This window comes from Pundamilia nyererei, unplaced genomic scaffold (assembly GCF_000239375.1).
Source record: "Pundamilia nyererei isolate P.nyererei 1_Seehausen unplaced genomic scaffold, PunNye1.0 scaffold00112, whole genome shotgun sequence".
In the NCBI taxonomy this organism is placed as follows: Eukaryota; Metazoa; Chordata; class Actinopteri; order Cichliformes; family Cichlidae; genus Pundamilia; species Pundamilia nyererei.
In genome coordinates this window covers 500,165-509,325 of record NW_005187513.1, presented here as the reverse complement: position 1 = coordinate 509,325, position 9,161 = coordinate 500,165, and the positions used below count along the sequence as shown (strand labels likewise).

General features: G+C 38.3%; 1 long non-coding RNA gene across 1 annotated transcript; it reads left to right on the top strand.

The window, feature by feature from the left end:
• Positions 1–1,854: 1,854 nt before the first annotated feature.
• On the top strand, positions 1,855–7,519 carry LOC102192620 (uncharacterized). The gene is made up of 3 exons (XR_311963.1): positions 1,855–1,992; positions 4,706–4,789; positions 7,470–7,519. It is a non-coding gene; the product is annotated as an uncharacterized LOC102192620 (long non-coding RNA).
• Positions 7,520–9,161: the final 1,642 nt, after the last annotated feature.

Below are 9,161 nucleotides of genomic sequence, written 5' to 3'. Positions count from 1 at the left end.
TGTCATCAGGCCCGTGACTCCGAGGCTGCTCAGGTAAATATCCGGGTTTAATGACGCACGGGAAGATTAGCCAGTTGCTATGGCTCACAATTTCAGTGAGCGCCAGGAAATTAGTCAGTCTTGCTTGGGGTTTTGTGAACGGCTTATTATATGATCTAATGCAGACGCACTTTATGAGTGTGGTGCAGTATGGAAAGGGCAGTATTGATTGTGCTCATTGTGAATTATGTGAATAGATAAAAGTGTGAGTGTGCATATATATTAGGCAATTATGCGCTCAGGTGCTAATGTAAAAATTCTGCTGAATAAATATGAAATATGCCTCTATCAGCATCCGACTGGTGTCCCCTGACACTAGTCATTTGAGATGATAATTGGGATAGTATGTTTGCCTTGTTCTGATGAGATGAGATATTGTGATGGTTCTCTCAGCCTCAATTTAAATGTGTATTGATCAGTGTGAGGCTCTGGACCTCAAATCAAAACAGCAGTACAACCCATACTCTTGCATGTACTCGGTTTTTCGCATTATATTTTCAACATATCTTGAAGTCCTCGGACATAAAACATCCTTTACTGTGTCGCTTAAAATAAGATGCTCGTTTGTATTTGTTCTCGCCCTCTTTTTCCTGTAGTAGTGTGCTAATGTCATGATTTAAATGAAGTATTGATCAGTTTAGGAGGGGAGAATAGAGAGAGAGGGAGCGATTGTGAGAGAAAGAAAGCAAGACCAGGGTTATCGGTGTGGATCGCACACAGAAAGAGAGTGCTAACGGATGAGACACGTTTTAAGCGATTTCGTGAAATGGATTTCTGCATAATTTTTATCTTTAATTCAGGAATAACCGTCAGACTTGTTTGACTTGTTCCGAGAAGCAATAATGGACAGTGAGATGAGATCAGAGCTACGTCGAGAAAAAGGAATGGGGATAAAATATTTTTTTAATTCTTGTTTTTGATTGGTTTCATGGAGTATTCTGTATGGTTTGTCCTGGGTCTTGTTTGAGTCTCCATCTTGCTTGGGACTCCCTCTGCATCAGCGACACTGCAGCAGCATCAGGCAGACTGGTCTAAAGCCTACGATCTAGGTTTGTTTGTCTTCCGTTTGCTATCCTCCCTTCCTTTCACCCAAGCTCCCTCCTCTTCCTCTCTTTCTCTTGCTCTCTCACTCTCTCGCTCTCTCTCTTTCTTTCTCTCTCCCCCCTCCTTGCCTTCACCTCTTGTGATTTAGCACAAGAAGGTTATACTAATTAGTGGCCTGTTTAATATGGTTGCCACTCTTACTGGTCAGGGAAATGTTTGTTTGTGTCCTGTTTTACAGTCTGTCTTATCCTTGCGAGACTTCATGCTGAAACAGTTGTGTTTTGTGTGTTGCTTCAGGATTTCCACATATTGTTACACTTAAACACTGTTGTGTTATCTTCTAAAAGTTATTTTGTTCAGAAATCTTTTGTGTGACAGAATCTTTGCTCAGACAGTTTTAGCCTTGTCCTTTTTGAAGACTAAGGCAATGCAGCGACTAAGGTTCCATCTAAGCCATTGGATTGCATTGTTTACTAATTCGGTGTGTGCATTTGAAATGTTTGTTTAAAGAGGCATTAGATTTAAATAAGAAAATGAAGCTTCATCCTCTGCTATAGTCATGACAGAATTAGCAAAGCCATAGGCCTGCCCAAGAAGCACAGGATTCTGCCTGCATGTGAGTATCTACCTTGGAGAATCGGAACCATGGTGCATTTTAGCCTTAGCTACAGAGTGAACAGTTTGGCTGCACAGACAGTGTAGTCTCTGTGCACTCGATTGATTTTTCCCTTCTTCTCGGCGCCCTGCCTCCTTTGTGGTTTAGTAGCTGGACATCCTGAAGCAAGGATCTCTCAGTTGCTGCCCGACCTACACGAGAGCTGACTGGATCTCGAGAGGAACAGTCGTATGCAGCAAAATTAGAAGCAGCTACAGAGTCCAACTCAGCAGGCCCAGGAGCGGCACAGTCAGGTATAGTGTTCCCTGCTAAGCAAAGGTTTTTTGTGTAATTTTTTTTCCCAGTAGGCCTCAGACTCAAACCCATTATGCTTCATGTACCTATCTGTGTCATTTTTTAAAGAAGAACAACATTTCGATAAGCACATTGAATAATTTGCATCCCATTGTTGCTTCATATTGATTAAATGCAGTTTTCTGATGTCATCTGACCTAGACTTGTGTAGCTTTGCTGTGGAAATAAAGTGTTTGTATATTTATAGGACTAAAAAGCACGTTATTTTAAGAATGCAAATTTTTTTAACTTTAAATTTAAATGTATTCATGCAGAGTGCAATTTTTCTCACAAACAGTTGCATATAATATAGAAGATATATACCGTAGCAGTGGAATCAACAAGCATTTTGGCAAATAGTCAAATTCACAAATATATGCAGCCGACTTTCTGGATTTTATGGATGCCTTTGGTTTTATTCTCTAAGCCATAGAGAATAAAATGCTTCTTGCCACCTCTAAAAATAAAAAACTATACAAATTTAAGAAAAAGAAATCTTATTCGCTGACTGTTCTGAGGGGACTGTTTCACTTGTTGCTAATCTTCAGGAGACAGACTGTTTGTATTGTATGGTCATACTTTAAGTGTTTTCAGCTGGAAACGTTGTTGTTTGTTTTACCTGTTCCCCGTAATTTCTTTGTTTTCATACTACTCTTACAGCCATCATTGACCATAATAATCCCCCACCATTTCACTCATGTTTATCAAATCCTTTAGTCTCTCTCATTGAAATACAATATGAGTAACATACTGTCATTTGTTTCTGGAATTAAAACATGTAACACATTCATCATTTCATCCAAAAAAGATAAAACGTATTTTAATTCATGTAGTCTGAGAGGGAATCCAGACTCCAGCAGCTCCTCTGGGGTATGTTTTTAGGTTTTAGACGGTGTAAGTCACGACTCGCTACATTGGCCTATCCCAGTTGATTAAGCAGATTAGTTTCATCTGGAAGACTGGATTAAAAAAAGAAGGAAATCTGACCACCAATTCAATTTTAGTCAAATTAAGCACCTGCCTGGGCTGATCTGTTAGTGGTGTAGGGGAACTGCAGGCTGTCTATTTTGAAATTCTGGCGTTTTTTGCTCACTAGATTCTTGGCTGCTGTAGATTTAATTATGTCCATTAGGAACTAAACTGAATTAAACTTGAAATCAGTTTTTATAGGGTTACGGTAGAATAAATAGAAATCAATACTATGAGCTTAGCACAAAAAGTAAAGAATTTTTTTTATCTTTGTTGTAAAAATGTTTCATGGGAATAAATATTATACTGTTGAAAGGCCTGTTTATTTCTCCGTAAATGGTGCCACATTTGTAAGGAAAATGCATTTATGGGTTAAGCAACAGAGTTGAGTGTTTGGGTTGCACTCATGAAAAACTTGCCAAATCGTCTCTGCCATTGCCAAACATCTTAACATCATATTGACTGACCTGGTTAGGGCCATACCATAAGGCAACTTCAAGCTACAGTTCCTCAAAACCAAGTTGTAGCATTACTTGGAGTAAGCTTTAGTACCATCTCCAAAATGAAGGCTAAGTTCCATATAACAGGGGATGTCAGAGACAAGCCGCAAAGTGTCCCAAGAAGACAGCACTACAACAAGACTGTTTCCTCACCCTCTCAGAACTTGGGAACCCTAGGCAGACTTCTATAGATTTACAGTCAAGGTTTGCAAGATAATATGGCCGACGAGTCTCCACCCAGACAATCCAGAAAAGAGTGCACACAGCCAAACTCCGGTCTCACAGGACTGCCAGGAGGTCTGCCATTGCCTCTCACTATCTGGCCCTTTTGTGCTGGTGTTGCCAACATGTGCACTGACACCTAAACATGGGGGGGGAACGTTAACTTCAGCACCGAATCCAAATTCTATCTTCGGCAGCAATCTCAATGCAGAGACTTATCGAAATGAGAGACTGAAACCAGTATAAATCCCATATCTCCACAGTCTTGGACCGAACTCTATCTTCCTAGATGACAACACTTGTCCCCACAGGGCAGGGTTTATCAGAAACTACCTCCAGAATCTGGGAGTGAAGAGGATTGAATGGCCTGTCTCCAGTCCTGACTTCAACCCCACTCAACACTTGTGGGATCAGCTTGGGCATGCTGTTTGAGCCATAGTGACTAGCACAAAAACATTCGCTGACTTGCAACAAACGTCATCGAGCAGCATTGTGTGACCAAGCTGGTCACCAGCATGTAGAGGAGGTGCCAGACTGTTGTGGCTATGTATGGTTCTTCCATATGTCCCTGTTTGTTAAATGAATAAAATATTAAATTGCCATTATGTTCCGTTTCTTCAGACTTCAATCATCTAATCCAATAAATGACACCAAACAAGCTGTTTGGCATTGGCAGAGAAGATTTTAATGGGCACAACCCACATACTCAACTCTGCTCTATGCCTACAAATGCATTTTCCAGATTCTTGCAAAGAAGCATTGTAACAACAAAGAAATAATCAACCAAACGCAAATGTGCTAAGTTTGTTTGTTTTCAAATCGGATTTAATTGTATTAACGTTTGAAACAAACGCTGTCAGTCATATACAGAGGATGAGAACCAAATATCAAATGTCAAAGACATGCACTTGTGCTGTTTTGTATAGGTCATTTGAATTGTAATATTCTGCAGTACATTGACACCATCTTTTCTCTTTGTCAGCTGCAGGTAATGGGTGCCTGGTGCAAATGGGAGCAGAGAATCGAAGCACTAATGGAGTGTAAGCAGCAGAAGTGGAGCTCTCAGGTCAGATCTTGAAGAATTCACCACCATAGTTTCTGACCAGCACGCTCCATGCACATGCTTCTGAATACATCCCCTTGTGCAGGAATACACAGACTTAACAATTTTCAGAAAACAGGCTGTGATATGAGATTATACTGCTTGCTTTAGCTGTTTTATACTTGGCTAGTTTAACATTGGACTTACGCTTTCATAGACGAATCTGGCAATATTTAGTGCTCGTCTAGCCTTAGTAAGAGCCTCGCATGTATTAGCATAGATTTGGGTTACAGGGGTAAGATTTACTTGCTCTTCTGATGTTACTTTCAAAATGCTGAAAGAATAAAAATGTTGCTAATTACAAAAGACTTACAAACGATTTTTTACTATTCACCATATTTTTCTGTTTTTTCATTAGTTAAAACATGGATAGATCTTTTTTTGTGTTTGGTTTTAGACTCCAGCATCTCCTCTTGCATCAGTTTTCAGGCTTTAGAAAAATGTGGCCTTTCACAATAGTCTTTGACCAATCACAGGTATTTCTTGTCAAGGACAAGGACTGAGTGTGAAATTTTTTTAGAGTGAGAAGTTGGGAGTTTCTTATTTGTATTATTTTTTTTGTTCTATTAATACTTTTTTTTTCTCAGTACATCTTGTGAGCTTAGATAGCCAAGCCTCATCAATGAATACATGGAATTTCTCACAGATTCTAGGTTATTTGCAGCAGCATGAGCATACAGGAAATATTAAAAACCTGCCTTATAGTATTTTTGAGAAAGAAGTTCAGCACGAGTTTTGCGGTGCAATCTGCTCTCCTGCCAAATTCTGAAAATGAAAATTGTTGCAAGTGGCGAATGGATGGTTATACCTGAATCTATTGGTAATACATACGAGGTTCAAAGTGAGGCTAATATCTGCCTGTAATTTAACAGGATGCTGACCATGCACTGTATTGTTCTTTAGAAAACTTTTAGTCACTGAGTTTTCTTCTGGTTATTTTTAATCTGGGATTTTGCATCTCTTTCATTGCAAAACTACATTTACCAGTTTTCTCTACTAACCTGTTGCATTCATTTGCCAGTGAAAACCTGTATAGAAACATGAGCTGTTTTACAGAAAGTATCCCCTGAGCATGAACAAAAAGTTCAGCAACAGCAGCCAAGCTGTTCGTTCAGTGAAGCCTATAACAAAATGATTCATTGTCAGCTGTGCAGATATGCATTAGCCAAACCTTTGCACGAGTAGCTCAAAGAGGTGCTTGCAATCAAAGTTCCAATCGGCTCTAGATGTATTATGATAGTCTGAACAGAGGAATAGAAGTTTTAGTTTCTCTGTAGACCAATTGGTAATGACAGAATTTCCACAGGGTGTGAAACACGAGTATTTTAAAATGCTGAAGAGAAGCTATCAGTGCAATAATAATCAGTTTGCTTTATTTTACTTTGTTTAAAACTGTAGCAGCAATTCATCATTCACACATTTAAAAAAAGAGAAAAAATTCTAGTAGCTCACAGTTTGAGACACGTGGTTAAAACTGTTTCCATTGTTATAAAAAATGTGGTACGGGTTGAAAAACAATAAATAATGCACACTTTGCAAAATACTTACAAAATATTCACCTTTTTGTATGTATTCTGTATTTCTTGGTGGCTTCAAACGCCTCAGCCATTGCTACTAGATAAGATATAGAAAAACCAGCATTTCCACTTTCCACCTCATCTATTTGTCATTTCCCTCACTGTTTGTCTGATTGTGCTGTTGTAATGAAAAGGACCAGGACAACTCCATTTTAATGCCCTTGGTTTTTCATTGAGGAAGATTACACTGAAATTAGATTTTAAATCGCACATGAGTGTAATGTTTGTGACTTTTTCCATTTAAAACAGGCATTTACTCTGTCAGGAACTGGCAGGTACATTGATGAGATTGCCATTAATTTTCATTGACTGGAGTAAATCACCAGGTCGCACTCTCAGGATATCAGAATAATACAGTATTCCCCCGCCTTTCTGTTTGTAGACAGACATGTTTTTTTCATCCAGTTTTTAAAGACAACTGCAGGGAAGTTTTTGAGAACATTTTACAATGACCAGAATTTCTCCAGTAATTAGTGATAAAATCGGGTCTGATTATCATTTAAATCACGATTATAGACTAATGTAGTATGAGTAAACTTGTAAAACAAATAGTTGTTCTTTAGTGAATACATCAAGCAACTGCAGTGCAATCTGTAAAAAGTGTGTTTTTTTTAACCTTTAGCAGCAGTATCGCCATCATTTGTTTCTTGTAGCTTATTATCAGAGTTAAACAATGACATGGTGGGATTTTCAACCATTTCTCACTACAAAACTTTTCAGCTGTGCTCATGAATATTTCTGGATGTCTTGACCAAAAAGCCTTCTTCCGGTCATGCCACAGCATTTCAGTTAGTTTAAGGTCAGAACTCTGAGTTGACATTTCAAAACACAAATTTTCTTTTTTATCCATTCTATTCTTTTCTCTTTAAAAAAAAAAGTTATTATATTTATATTTTTGTTATGTCTTACTGCATCACCGACCTCCTCCAACCTTCTGGCCGTGGACTACTACTATGTCATCCTCCTGTAAAAATTTCTTGATATTCACTTTTCCCTCGCTGATTGCAGGGCATCCAGGCGATAAGATAGCAAAGGAGCTCTAAAACATGGTGGTTCCTCTTTAACAGGTGGTGTTTTGCTGGTGGGGCTGGTGATCTGCAGGCTCTTTTTCTTAAAGGTAAATCTTTTTCTTTGATCCATAAAAAATAACTCCAGACGTGTTGTAGAACATTTAAGTGGTCTCACAAATTTGAAACATTTGAACACTTGAAAAATAGAAAAACTTAATAAAATGTACATGTTGAATATCACATAGGAATACTATGATTTACTCAATGAAAACATCCCATCCCAAGTTGCATGTTTCTCATACAAGTCATGCTTACTTCAGTTATCTTTAGAAATGAAAATAATTCAAGGAAGCAATTTTGTAAGAGAAAAATTGGCCACGGAGTAAATCATGTTAAAACGTATAATGACATTAGACCTAAACAGTTAGAATTTCAGGGAAATTCATCCAAAACAATTTCTTTTCCGATTCTTTTCTATTAGAGCACCTCAGTAACTGGAACACCTTACTCCAAATAGCTTTTGGAGAAAACAGCAGGAGAGAAGTTCACATGCTTTTTCTGCCTGCGCTGTCAGTGATTACTCTGTACTCATTAAGTGATGACTTCCAGGAAACACTTTCTATGATTGTGACTTATATAGTTATAAGTCTTAGACTTATAGCTAGACTTATAGGTTTGGACGATATAACCTCAAGATCGTATTGATATTTGAATAAAATTCGAGATACAATATTTCTGAAAAAACAAAAAATGTTATTGATGTTCGCAGCTTGCAGGCAGCAGCAGTGTGAGTAAATGAAGTGTATCTTTCTTTTCCATTGAGTTACTGTCATTGACGACACACTTCCTAATTTGAAATATGAATCTATTGAAACAAGGTGCCAGCAGCAGCTGCATTATAGTGCAATAGTGGCGACAGCATTATATCTGGTGGCAGAACATAAGTCAAGCGTAAAAGTAGCCTAAGTAATGTTTTCCCTCTAAGTTTTAAGTAAAAATATAAATGAACTGCTTAACAATAACTAACTTAACCTTGTATCTCTTCAGAAGCTGCACAGTATTGTCACGTTATAAAATAATAGAAAAATATTTTCTACCTGCGATGCCGTGTCTTGGGTCGAGCTTTTTAACCAGCTGCTTAAAGCCCTGTTTTTCCACCACGTTCCCACATCATTAATTTCCATACTCTGTTTGCGCTTCCTGTCATATGGAGTGCAGCTAGTGAGTGCCACAGCGACAGTCGGTCATTTGTTCACATTTAGGTTGCACATCACCAGCTGTTAGCATCTCCTCCTCCATAGCCTGTTTATTACTTGACGGTGTGTTTTTGCCTCAACTGGTGAAACAAGTTTGTTGTTTCCACCTTCAGTAGAAACGGTTTTCTTGCATATTTTGCAAAGTACTTTGTTGGAGATTGTGGAAGTAGCTCATTGTTAGGTTCTGAATAGTCATTGGAGGCTGAGACGTGGCTCTTGTGGCTCTCTCAGACATGCCTGGGTTTTTCAATTGTTGTATGCTTTAGGGAACTTAGGGGTATGCCATTACTATGATGATTTCGCAATACAATATTTTCCTATTGCAAAAAAAACCTATATAGGTATTTTTGCGGAAAATATGATATGGCACAGCTTAAGTGATTCAGATAAACATCCTAAGAAGTCCTAGTAATTCCAAATAGATCACAGAACTGCAACTGTCATTTTGCACTTAAGTGAGTTTGTTGTTCAGTTGTAACGGCTTGGGAGAAAG